Raw genomic sequence first — 13509 nt, 5'->3', positions numbered from 1 at the left:
TATGCTTTATTATTTTATTTTATTTTGAGATAAGGTTTCATTCTATCACCCAGTGTGGCATGCAGTGGCACAGCCATGGCTCACTGCAGCCTTGACCTCTCGGGCTCAGGTGATCCTCCCACCTCAGCCTTCCAAGTAACTGGGACTACAGACATCTGCCACCATGCCTGGCTAATTTTTGTATTTTTTGTAGAGATAGGGTTTCACCATGTTGCCCAGGCGGTTCTTGAACTCCTGGACTCAAGCAGTCCTCCCCCCTCAGTCTCTCAAAGTGCTGGGATCACAGGCGTCAGCCACCATGCCTGGCCTCCCACATGCTTTAGACAAGCTCAGTGTATAGGCCTCATTCTCTGGAGACACCAAGAGCACTAAACTGGGAGTCACAGGGACCGTAAATCCTATGCCTGTCCCCAGTACTCACTGGCTATTGAGGTTTGGAGAGAGCCATTTAACCTCTCTGACCCTTAGTTTCCTCATCAGTAAAGGAGCAGGGTCATGATAATATTATATATGTAAAATATATAAGTAAACAGGAGGAATAACAATATGCCTTTTCCTTTTTATTTATTTATTTATTTATTTTTGAGATGGAGTTTCACTCTGTTGCCCAGGCTGGAGTGCTGTGGCATGATCTTGGCTCACTGCAACCTCCGCCGCTTGGGTTCAACTGATTCTCCTGCCTCAGCCTCCCGAGTAGCTGGGATTACAGGTGTGCACCACCACACCTGGATAATTTTTGTAATTTTAGTAGAGATGGGGTTTCCCCATGTTGGCCAGGCTGGTCTCGAACTCCTAACCTGAAGTGATCCACCCATCTCAGCCTCCAAAGTGCTGGGATTATAGGCGTGAGCCACCGCACATGGCCTCCTTTTCCTTTTATGTGAGCCAGGGGCATTAGGGAACAGGGCCACTCAGAGTCGTAGCATTGGGCCTTGTAATGACCTCTTCTGCCTGAGTAGACAAGGAACCAGAAGGAATCTGGAGGGTTTCGGTGCTACCTGTACTTTCTTGAGTAACTGGTGTGTTTCCTTGTGGTATAAATGCCAAGGAGGCAGATGCTCGGGAGGTCCACATCCAGCTTCTCTGAGCTTTGGGGATTATGTTGTCAAGAGAGACACATGTGCTCATGCTTTGATGCTTGGCTCTCATGCCTAGGCCCTTCCATAACATTGTTCATCTTCAAAATCCACTGTTTATTTAAATTCCCACCTCTTCACCCATATGGCAATTAGAGAGGTTGATGGCTGCCAGGGGCTTATTAGATGGAGTCAGAAGCTTCTCTGAGCAGCTGTAAATGCTGTCAAAGCATCCAGACAGTTTTTCAGTCTCTTATGGAGAATAAAAGTAAGGGGCGACCTCTTCTGGGTTCTCAACCTAAGATGGTCTGTTGGGGGAATGTTGCAGTCACCTGTCATTCTAGGCTGCCTCGGCCCAAACCAGTTCAGTGACCTGGGGTAATGGTTAACTCTTGATGACATATCCAACAAATTTGCAGTTTTCAGGATTAAGCATAATCTGCTTCCCCAGGAAAGCTGTCTTGGTGTGGGATCCCTGGGACCATCCCCTTTTGCTGGACCTAGAGTTCCCCAAGTGAACACAGCCTAGTCTCCAGGCTTTCTGTGTTCATTAGGCCCACCACTATGTAAGGGAAAAGGAATTTCTCCTGGAGCTGATATTTTCCAACATGTTGAGCAACAAGACCATGTATGCGTGAGGGCCTATGAAAAGCAGTGAAAGGCTCAAGTCAGAGGGAAACTTAAGTAGTTAAAATCATAGACCTTTGTGACAGTGTTGATGGAGGCAACTTGATTAAGGTGAAGCCACTGGGCTCTGGGCTCCAGTGCCATGTTTGAAATGAAGAGTGCGATTTTCCTTTTGGCCTGTGTGTTTAAAGGGTGAATGGGATACTTGTACATGGGTAGCTCAGCCCCTGCTGGCACAGGGCCCTGCCAGGCCCTCACATAGGTCTGATGGCCTTCAGGGCCAACTGTGTACCTGGTCTAGGATGTTGTTCTTACACCTGATGAGACAACTAAAGGACTGTTGCCTGAGACGCTGTGAGCTGTTAGGACAAGTCCTTCCGGCCTTCTTTGTTTTTTGGGTTTTTTTTTTTTTTTTGAGACAGAGTTTTGCTCTTGTTGCCTAGGCTAGCGTGCTGTGGTGTGATCTCGGCTTATTGCAACTTCTGCCTCCCGGGTTCAAGCGATTCTCCTGCCTCAGCCTCCCAAGTAGCTGGGATTACAGGCACCTGCCACCACGCCCAGCTAATTTTTTGTGTTTTTAGTAGAGACGGAGTTTCATCATGTTGTCCAGGCTGGTCTCTAACTCCTGACCTCAGGTGATCCACTCATCTCGGCCTCCCAAAGTGCTGGGATTACAGGCGTGAGCCACCGCGCCCAGCCCATCCAGTCTTTGCAGTCAGCTTCTGCCTTTGCCAAACCTTCCTGGAGTGGAAAGGGACTATACCCCATGACTACTCATTGGGCAGATCCTCCTCCTCCTCCTCCATTAGGCCCTTCATGGGTAGAGGCCACAGCGAAGTGCATCTGTAGTCTATCCATAGCCTGTGAGTTGTTGTCCCTGGAAAGTTCCACTCACTTGAAGAAAAAAAATACAACTATCTTCAGGCTCCACCTCTGGAAGTGGGAAGTCCTTAATCAAACTAAACACCTTCACAAGTCCTTCTGTAAGCCCAAGGGGAAAACAAACCAAAATACAAACACTCCGCAGTGGCCTGGACTGCAGTGTCATTCTGCTGAATGTCTCTGAGGGCACTGTGAGGATAGGGCACTGGTTAGACACAGGGGAACCCCTTCTTTCTCCAAAGGCAAAGTACAGGCTGCTGTGGGGCCTTCAGATCTGCTGCTGTTTCAGAGTATAATGCTGCCTTGTCCCTCAGGACCTTTGGAAACTATTCAGTATTATATAGGTGACATATCTTTGTTTTGTGGTGGAATTCATACAGAAGAAAATGAACCATTTTAGAGCGAACAATTCAGTGGCATTTATTACCTTCACGATGTTTTATAATACAACTACCACCTCTGTCTAGTTGCAAAATATTTTCATCACCCAGAAAGAAAACCCCAAACCCATTAAGCTACTACTCCCCAGTCCTCCCTCCCCCACCCCTGGCAACCACCAATCTGCTTTCTGTCTCTATGGATTTATATTTAGGTAGTATTTCTGAGAAGCCCAGTGACTCTATTTTCTGAACTAAAAAAGAATCATGAAACATTAGCACGGAAAATAAACTAATAGAGACTAGTGGTACTGTTTCCCCTTTATTTCCATACTTCATAACCTTTTCATATGCCTTTATATAAATGGTTTCATTCAGTAACCCAAGAGACAAATGTTGCTGGATGTGTTGGAAAATCTCAACTCCATTAGAAATTCTCTTTTTTTTTTCTTTTTATTTTTGAGATGGAGTCTCGCTCTGTTGCTTGCACTAGAGTGCAGTGGCACAATCTTGGCTCACTGCAACCTCTGCCTCCCGGGTTCATGCGATTCTTCTGCCTCAGCCTCCCGAGTAGCAGGGACTACAGGCATGCACCACCACGCCCAGCTAATTTTGCGTTTTTAGTAAAGATGGGGTTGGTTTCGCCATGTTGGCCAGGCTGGTCTCGAACTCCTGACCTCAAGTGATCCACCTGCCTCGGCCTCCCAAAGTGCTGGGATTACAGGGGTTAGCTACTGCACCTGGCCAGAAATTCCTTTTTTCTTACACAGTGGTGTGTCTGTTCCACTACCTTGATCCAGTGCAAATGGCATGCATTTGTTTCTCAAAGATGGAATAAATCTGAAAAGACAGACTTCATTCACTGATAAAAACAGACACCTTGTGTTGTAAACATAAGAGAACCACATTTTAAAAAATTAGTTTGCAGTTGGAGACTGTCACCATTATATTCTTACAGGGATGAGGGAGAAAATATTCATTAAAAAATATTTTTGTGTTCCTACTAAGTGCATGACACCGCCAAAGGCACTCTTGGGACACAGTTCTATAAGACACTGTTGATGCCGGTGTTAGAAATGAGGTGTCTCTTTTATTTCACAGTCAAATGTTTTCATTGGAAATAGCAATGAACTAAAAACTAGAAGCTGCCCTCAAGGAGGTTACAATCTGGTTGGAGTGGAAGGAGAAGGAGCACAGACATTTTGGCCTGTGGAAGGTGGGGGGATTTCAGAGACGATTCCATGGAGGAGAGAATCCTAAATTAGAGCCTGAAAGTGGGACGGCTATGGGCAAGATGGAGTGGAGCTGGGCACGGTGGCTCACACCTGTAATCCCAGCACTTCAGGAGGCCCAAGCCAGATGGATCACTTGAGGCCAGGAGTTCAAGACCAGCCTGGATAACACGACAAGACCTCGTCTCTATAAAAACTTAATAAATTAGCTGGGCATGGTTGCATACACCTGTGATCCCAGCTACTCAGGAGGCTGAGGTGGGAGGATCGCTTAAGCCCAGGGGGTGGAGGCTGCAGTGAATTGTGATAATGCCACTGCATTCCAGCCTGGACAGCAAAGTGAGACCCTGCCTCAAAAAAAAAAAAAAAAAAAAAAAAAAAAAAAAGAATAAAGAAGAGAGCAAGCATGCCTGGCCAAGGGAACAATCTAACACAAGGGGAAGAGAACATGGGTTGGCTTTGGGGGCTATGCAGGAGGCCTGGATGTCCTGAGCATGGGCTGATTGGGGATGTTGGAAATTTAAGGTGCCAACCTGAGGCAGGCTTGAACCTTTCTGTAGTCAGTCTATCAACGCCTTTTATTGAGTGCCTATTTGTGCTAGGCACTGTTCTCGGCTCCAGGAAGACAGAGGGGACAAGGAAGCCTTAGGGCCCCCACCCCCACCCCAGGCCATTGTCCTGGCCACCGGCCATTGTAGAGTAAGTAATTACAGGTTCGCAAGTGTCTCAGAGAGATGTATAAGGCACCATGGGGGCAGGTACCAAGGGGGCTTTCCCTAGTCTGCGGTATGGTTAGAAAGGGCTTTCCAGAATCAGTGGCATTTAAACAGACCCCAAAAGTAAGAAGAAATGAGTGATTTATTTCTAGGTATTGGAAGCTGCAAAAGGGGCAGCTGCATGGGGGGGTGACACAGCCACAGTACCACTCTAGAGAGGTTATTGCAGCAGGTGTGCAGGACAGGTGGGCGGGGGGAAGAAGGAGGCCCCGCGAGAGTCTGCACTAGCGGTGATGTCAGAAGGACGTTCCTGGGGAAGCCAAGTCTGAGAGGTCTGGTTCCAGGAATAAAAACTGGCAGGCAAGAGGAGGAGCTGGGTCGGGGGTGGGAGGCCCAGGTCCTGAGTTCGGTTTTAGGCATTTAATGCCAGGAGCTGGAGGACGTGCAGATGGGTGCCACCATCACATCATGTTTCCGCCCTGCCCTGGGCCTGAGCCCCCTGTGTTTTCCCAGCCAGTGCTCTCTTGTTCCCCAGAGGGGCTCCCCAGACTGCCTCTCCTCTTCTCAGGCCTCCCAGCCCCCTCACCTTCTACAACGATGTCACCTTCCACCTCACAGAAAATGGAGGCCATCAGAGGGCATCTCCTCCATCTCCCATCGCTGCCATCTGTCTCCCACCTTCCCTCCTTCTCCTGATTTGACAGAGAAGGGCCCCTCCTGCCCCCAAGCCCCTTCCTTCGCCCAGCTCTGGATCCCCGCCGTGCTCCTTCTTCTCAGGGATCCTCTTCCAACAGCTTCCTCCTATTCTTATTTTGTGGTTGACGTCTGTCTTTTCAAGGACCCTTTCCCATCAGCATTAAATGTGATCAAGTATCATCCGTCTTAAACATGACAAAAACCGACCTTGGCCCCACTCACATTTCGGCTTCACAGCCGAGAGTCTTGTGAAGTTACCTTTACTTACTGCATCCACTTCCTCACTCCCACTCTTCTCTCAGCCCACTGAAGTCTGGCTTCCCCTCTCTGCCCTGAGCCTCTGTACTTCCTTGTGACAACATCTTATACAGACACATCTCAGCCCTTATCATCTTTGATTGCTGCCCAGCATTTGACACTGCTAACCACTTTTTCTGTGAAATGCCTTTTTTTGTTTTTAACTTTCCTCTCCCTGTCCTTGACTCTCTTCTCTTGCTCAATCCTCATATCAATGCAAACACCCCCAAGTCCTGTCTGCTCCCCGTGTGAATGTTCTATCCTGCCCCACTGCCTCCATCCTAGTATAAGCCCCTCTCGTCTCTCATCCAGACAACCACAGTCATCTCCAGTCCCCACTTTGCAGCCAAAACAAACTGATATGAGTGTTCACAGCCTGCTATTTCCTGCTGCTGCTGCAGGTTCTGGGTCCCTAAAACCAAACTGATTATTTCAGACTCCTGCTCCAAGCCTATTGGAGAGGTACTTCCGTTAGGATTCCATCCAGCTGCCTGTGCCTGAAAACCCACATCAACAGAACCTTGGGCGTACAAGGTTTTCTTCTCTTATCTGAAAGTCTGGAGCCAGAGGTTGGGGGAAAAATTTGCTCTCTGGGAAGAATTATTTTGTTCATTGTCTGTGTCTCTGGGCTCTTCCTTCTGGGAGGTTCTTCCTGGTTCACTAACCTCCATGGCCACCCTCGATATGGAAATTGGTGAGTGGGCTCCCCGGATATTCACAGCCTACTTCTTGCTGCTGCAGGTTCTGGGGCCCCTGGATTGTTTTAGGATTTAACTGTTAAGGTTATGATAGACCATACTCACTGCTTTTTAAAAAAATTTTATATACTTTCTTTAAAAGTTTGGTAGATTTTCAGTCTATTTGCTTCTAGTCAGTTTCTTAAGCAAAAACCACAGCTAAAGATCTAGCGTAGACATCATTTTCACACCACATGGGAACCCAGGGTGGCTTGAGAAGGTTAAGTTCAAACCCTCTCTGTGACTAACCACACCAAACCACCAAGTTTACTTTGATGTGAAGACCTCTGGATAGATATTCAAAGAAATCTCTTCCCAGGGACCTAAAAGGACCGCCTGTTCCTCTCTCTTCTGAGGCATCTTCACCCTCTGGGACTTCTAATGAAAGATAGAAGATTAGGACGCACATCTGACTTCCTTCCCCACCTGCTTTGTCTCTGGCCTCCTCCTTGCCATCCTTTGGACTAAAGGTCAGGGGTTTCTCCTCTATTCTTTTCTTTAGGTAAAGCCCCATGATTAATTCTGTCAGGGCTTCTTAAGAGGGAGCTAAAGACACCAGAACATCTTTTTTCTTTCAAAAAGAATGTCTTTGGAGACTATTGTCTGGCTGAAAAAATCTTATTTTGGATGTCAGAAGCTATTCATTATCTTTCTCTCCATTTCTTTCTTCGATAATCCTAGTCCCTTTCCCCAAGGAAGCAGATGTTTGAGCTGAGCAGGAAGAAGGTCACATGCACAGAAATGCAAAAGAGAAATGCAATTAATCCTATTTTTCAAAATAGAATCCTGTTTACATCATCAAGCACTTCCTATTTTGCTTAGGGTAAGTCCAAAATGTGTAATAGGGTCATTCTGGTCTGAGCCCTACTTTTCACCCCAGCCTCATCCAATCAGTCTCCCAGCCTCACACTCTTCACCGCAACTACCCTGGACTTTTCTCACTTCCTTCAACACAGGTTGCTCAGGACATTCCCAAAAGCTTTAGTGTTGGCCAACTCCTGTTCATCTCCCAAGTTTTGATTTCAAAGTCTCTCCTGGTCTTGAGAAGGTTTTTCTTGACCCATAGCATCCCTCAGAGCACCTTGCATCCTTGTGATTAATTCATTATTTTTTTATGGTTATTTTTGATTAAACACCTCTGTTTTCCAGTAGAACACCAATGGCAGGAGTGCAAGTGCAAGAATGATGTTCTGTCTGCTGGGACCCTCGTTAGGTCATCATTATCCCTAGTCTGGATTAGACAGATGTGTTTCTGAAACGCACATCTGCGTAAAACCCTTCAGTGGTCCCTCTTTTTACTCAGGTTGCTCTTTTTACCCAGTCAAACTCCTTTATGTCGCTTCCAAGGCCCTGCATGATCTGGCCCCAACTTCTTCTGCCTTTACTCCCCATCTTCTTCAACCTTCATCTAGACCGAAATATCACTCAGTGTAATAAAAGGGCTGACCCTCTTGCCTACAAGTCTCCAGATATGCTCTACCCATTTTTTCCGGTAGAGACAACTCCTATTCATTCTTCAGTTCTTGGCTGATAGATTGCCTGCTTGATTTATTAACTTGTTCACTCATCCCCGTTCTAGTTGCCAGGATCTATCCTGAGTGCTGAGGAACAGTGAGCAAGACAGACCCGGCCCCCCCTCCCCCTGGCATCTGTCTCCTCCGTGTTGTCTTCCCTCACCAGCCTCACCTCCAGGCTGACTTAGTTGTCTCTCGTCTGGGTCCCTGGCTCTCTGTAAAACTGCTAGTGTCGCCTTATCACAGTTTTAATGACACTTAACCTGTCTCTTCCTGCTGCTAGCCTATGGGCTATTTGTTGAATCTATCTGTGATTCCTCAAAGTACTCTGCTAAGGGTAATTAAAAGGAATAGGAGGCTGAGTATGGTGGCTCACGCCTGTGATCCCAGCACATTGGGAGGCAGAGGCAGGAGGATCACTTGAAGCCAAGAATTCAAGACCAGCCTGGGCAACATGGCGAAACTCTGTCTCTACAAAAAAAAAGTTTTAAAAATTAGCTGGCCGTAGTGGTGCATGCCTGTAAGTCCCAGCTACTCAGGAGGCTGAGGTGGGAGTGTCGCTTGAACCTGGGAGGTTGAGGCTGCAGTGAGCTACGGTCATGTCACTGCACTCCAGCCTGGGCAACACAGTGAGTCCCTGTTTCAAAAAATAAAAAAGAGAAATAGGAAATAGCATAGAATGGAGGAGCTGAGCTGGAGGTGCTGCTGGTGGGCGCACAGGGCAAGGTGGACAAGGGACGGGGAGAGAGACAAAGGCAGAAGAGGTCCCTTCTCCTCCTCCTTCCTCGGGGAGTAATGGAAAATAACTTGGACCCAGACACAAAAGGCCACATGGTGTGTGATTCCATTTATTCCATTACCAGACGAGGTAAACCCAAAGAGACAGAACACAGATTGGTGGCTGTCTGGGGCTAGGAAGAGGGTGAAAAGCGAGACTGGCTGCTTAACGGGGATAGGGTTTCTCTTTGGAGTGATGAGAGTGTTTTGGAACTAGATAAAAATGTAGCTGCACAACGTTGTGAATGTGCTAAATGCCACTGAATTGTTCACTTTAAAATGGTTAATTTTGTTGTTTTTTATTTATTTTGTAGAGACGGGGTTTCTCCATGTTGGCCAGGCTGATCTCAAACTCCTGGCCTCATGTAATTCACCCACCTTGGTCTCCCAAAGTGCTGGGATTACAGGCATGAGCCATCATGCCTGGCCTAAAATGGTTAATTTTTATGTTATGTGAATTTCACATCAAAAAGAGACAAAGAAAGAAAGAGCTTGGATCTGGAGAGAGGGGAGCGCCATGGGGGCCTTTTCCCCTCCTAGTCCCTGATGACGTTCCAGTGACTCCTCAGATTCTGGGGCTGGCCGGGTCTCTTCTGACTAGAAAGAGGGACTCGCAGAGCCACCCGGGTCGTCTCTGGGCACAGGTAAGCTTGGATAACTGGACATTGGCCCCTGTGCATGCCAGGGCACTGCAGGAGCATCACAAGCTTCTCAGACACAGGACCTGGATGGATGACAGTCTTTCCTTCATGGAGCAGCAGAAGGATGCCTCAGGAAGCTTCTGCGCCAAGAATGAGGCCTCAAAAGCAAGGGTGAGGAAATGTGGGAGTGTTTGTAAGGGCATGGGATTGGCTTGTCTAGCTGAGGGGACAGTGTGGTCAAACAGAAACTACCCAGAGTATGGAACCAGAAGTGCTGCTCTACCAACTAATAGTTGTGTAATCTTAAGCAAGTCACTTTCTTCTCTGATTTAAAATAAAAGTCTCGGCCAGGTGCAGTGGCTCACACCTGTAATCCCAGCATTTTGGGAGGCCAAGGCTGCCAGATCGTTGAGCTCAGGAGTTTGAGAGCAGCCTGGGCAACATAGCAAAAACCCATCTCTACAAAAAATACAAAAAATAGCAGGGCATGGTGGTGTGTGCCTGTAGTCCCAGCTACTTGGGGGACAGAGGCAGGAGGATCACTTGGGCCCAGGAGATTGAGGCTGCAGTGAGCCATGTTTGTGCCGCTGCACCCTAGTCTGGATGACAAAGCAAAATCCTGTCTCAAAAAATAAAGTAAAATAAAGTTTCATTCATTGCCAGTGGGAATGCAAAACAGAACAAATACTTTGGAATACAGTTTGGTGGTTTCTTACAAAATTAAACATATTGTTACCAGGCAATTCAGCAATTATGCTCCTTGGTATTTACCCAAAGGAACGGAAAATGTACATCTACACAAAAACCTGCACACAATTTTATAGTAGCTTTATTCACAATTGCTAAAACTTGGATGCTACAAGGATGACCCTCAGTAGATGCTGAATAAATAAACTGGGGTATATCCAGACAATGGAATACTATTCAGTGCTAAAAAAAAAATATGAGCCACGAAACCACAAAAAGACATGGAAAAAACTTAACTGCATGTCTGTAAGTGAAAGAAGCCAATCTGAAAAGTAAATACTATATGAGTCCAAAGATATGACATTCTGGAAAAGGCAAAACTATGGAGACAGGAAAATGATCAGTGGGGTTATCAGAGGTTTGAGGAGAGGGAGGGATGACTTTACAGAAAACAGAGGATTTTAGGGCATTGAAGCCATCTCATACTACAATGGTACATACATGTCATTTATGCACTTGTCAAAACCCACAGAATCACAACTGTAAGAGGGAATCCTAGTATAAACTATGGAATCCGGGTGATAATGATAAGTCAGTGCAGGTTCATTGATGGAAAGAAATGCACCACTCTGGTTGGAGCTATTGACAGTGGAGGACCCCATGCATGTGTGTAGGCAGGGAGCATCTGGGATCACTCTGTACTTTCTGCTTAATTTTGCTGTGAACCTAAAACCACTCTAAAAAATAAAGGCTATTTTTAAAAATTGGTTTGAGACCAGCCTGGGCAATGTAGTGGGACCCCACCTTTATAAAAAAAATTAAAAAAGTTAGCCAGGTATGGTGGTGTGCCACTTGTAATACTAGCTACTCAGGAGGCTGAGGCAGGAGGATCACTTGAGCCTGAGAGATCAAGGCTGCTGTGAGCTGGGATTTTGCACCACTGTACCCAGCCTGGGCAACAGAGTGCGACCCTGTCTCAAAAAAAAAAATCGGACCTGAAAAAGAGAAAATAAAACCTATTGGTTTTGAGTGCTGACTCTGCAGCAGTGCAAAGCATTGCACATCCACTATGTTTTCAGTTCCCACAATTACCTCCAGGTTATACGTGAGAAAAAAACAGGCTCCGACAAACGGGTGACTTGTCCAAGGCTACCCATCTGGTCATCGAGGAGCCACACAGGACTCTGCAGTACCTGCTGTTGGTCACCTTTCTGCCTCGATTGACCACCAAAATGATGAAAATAGTAATATCCCTTGCTGGGTGGCTGTGAGCATTAAATCAGCCTTGGACAAAAAGGTCCTTTGTAGAGGTTTTCATAGGAGTTATTGTTTTATTAAAGGGATGATTAGGAAGTTGCTGTGTAAAGAATGTATGGACTAAGCTCTTGCAAAGAAGCGCTCAGTTTAAACTCAAGCCAGCATATGCTATTGCTGGGATGTGAGAAATCGATGATAATCAGTAGCCCTTCTTAGACAAGTCAAAAGACCTCTGGAGCCTGCAAGAGCAAGCGACAGTGTGGGTTGTGGAGGCCACAGGGCTCCTACTGCTCCATGTCATGCAGGGCCTGGTGGTGGACTAGGGCCATCCCTGCCCATCCCCTGTGCACCAAGCTGAGAGCCCAAGCTCTCGAGCAGTGGTGAGGTAGAGCGCAAAGGAGCCTAGGCAGCCTCTCTCAATTTTTCATGCTGAGGATGGAGCACAGAGCTGGCCCAGAGGGATCCCAGCTGGGAGTTTTAGCAGGTGCTTTGGAACTGGCCATTCCAGGGTTTAAAGTCCTTATTTGCTGAGTGACCTTGAACACGTTACTTAACCTCCTTGAACTTTCATTTTCTCGTCTGCAAAATGAGGATAATAATATCTGTTTCATAGGGTTGTCATAAGGATTACATGAGATAATGTGCTAAAGTCACTCAAATATAGTAAGTGCTGCAGGGTGGTTAATGCTATCATTATGTAGTCATTGTCCTTATTATAACAAGAGGGAGGGGGAACCCAGAGAGTTGAAGCAATTTGTCCAAGGCCGCACAGTAGCTAGCTGCAGGCCTGGGCTTCCTCCGGGGCCATGATTTCCACCCCTTCTTGAGTCGGGGCTTTTCTGAGAATCCTTAACAGGTCAGATGAATTGATAGTCTGCACCTCACGCCCTAAGTGCTGCCTCTCTACACCTTTCGACAATGGCATTAGAACACCACAGGCTGCCACTGCTTCCAGCTCAGCCACTAATGCACCACTTGCCAGGCAAACTGAGGAGGTTTTGTTGAGCTGCTCTGCACTGAGCCCCTGCCCCCTTCCTGGGAGAGGTTCCTTCCTGTGGGAGGTAGCTGTGCTCCTGAGTGGGTCAGCATACCTGTCCATCTCCATGAACCATTGGAGGATTCTGAAGGCCCTGGCATGCTGGTCCTGCAGCCAGAATCAGTATCAAGATCCATCCCCCACAACCTGCCTCTCCAGAGTGGAACCAAACCCATCAGTATTTCTGACTTTGTGACGCCTACTTCCACCTTCTCAACAGGGCTTCCTGGCACACAGATGTTTTCACAATGGCCCCTGAGATCATGAAAGGCACCTCGGCATTGTGACACAGAGCTAAGGAGCTCTGGCCCATATGAGGCTGTCTCTGATGCCCAACCCTGGGCATTTGGTGACCAGCGGGTGTGCTCGGCTCAGCCCTGGGAAGATCTCCCTGTTTAGTGTCTCTGCTACTCTGGAACCCCACCTCCTCCTGTCCTCTCCTCTCACACCAGGGGCCATGCTCCTGGCATTTCAGAGCCCCCAGCCTCATAACCACCACCCCAGAGCCAGCACTCCTTTCCTCCCTGGGCAGTAGGCCACACATGGGCCCTAGGAGCAGGTGTAAAGGGGTGACTGGTTGAGAGTGGCACTAGGTAGTGGAGACCCTGAAGGGGCCCTTGCCTGCCAGGCCCAGCTGGGTGATCCCTGAAGGGGCCACAAGGAATTGCCACTAGCACCAAAGCAGCCTCACCATGCACCAGCTGTTCTATGCACTTAACACACAGCAGTCTATGTAGTAGACACTATCATTACCCTCACTTTAGAGATGGGAAAATCGAGGCAGGGGCTAAATAGCTGGTCCAAGACCACACAGCTTGAGACTGGCAGAACAGAGATCTGAGCCCATCATGGGAGCCAGCATGCCATTGGCACCTTGCAGATGGTACCCTCTAATCCAATCCCGCTCACCCCACCATCTCTCTCTGCCACAGACAGGTCTGTTATATCTGCAGCTGC

Source organism: Nomascus leucogenys, chromosome 19, assembly GCF_006542625.1.
Source record: "Nomascus leucogenys isolate Asia chromosome 19, Asia_NLE_v1, whole genome shotgun sequence".
NCBI lineage: Eukaryota > Metazoa > Chordata > Mammalia > Primates > Hylobatidae > Nomascus > Nomascus leucogenys.
Note: the sequence above shows the minus strand (reverse complement) of the source record.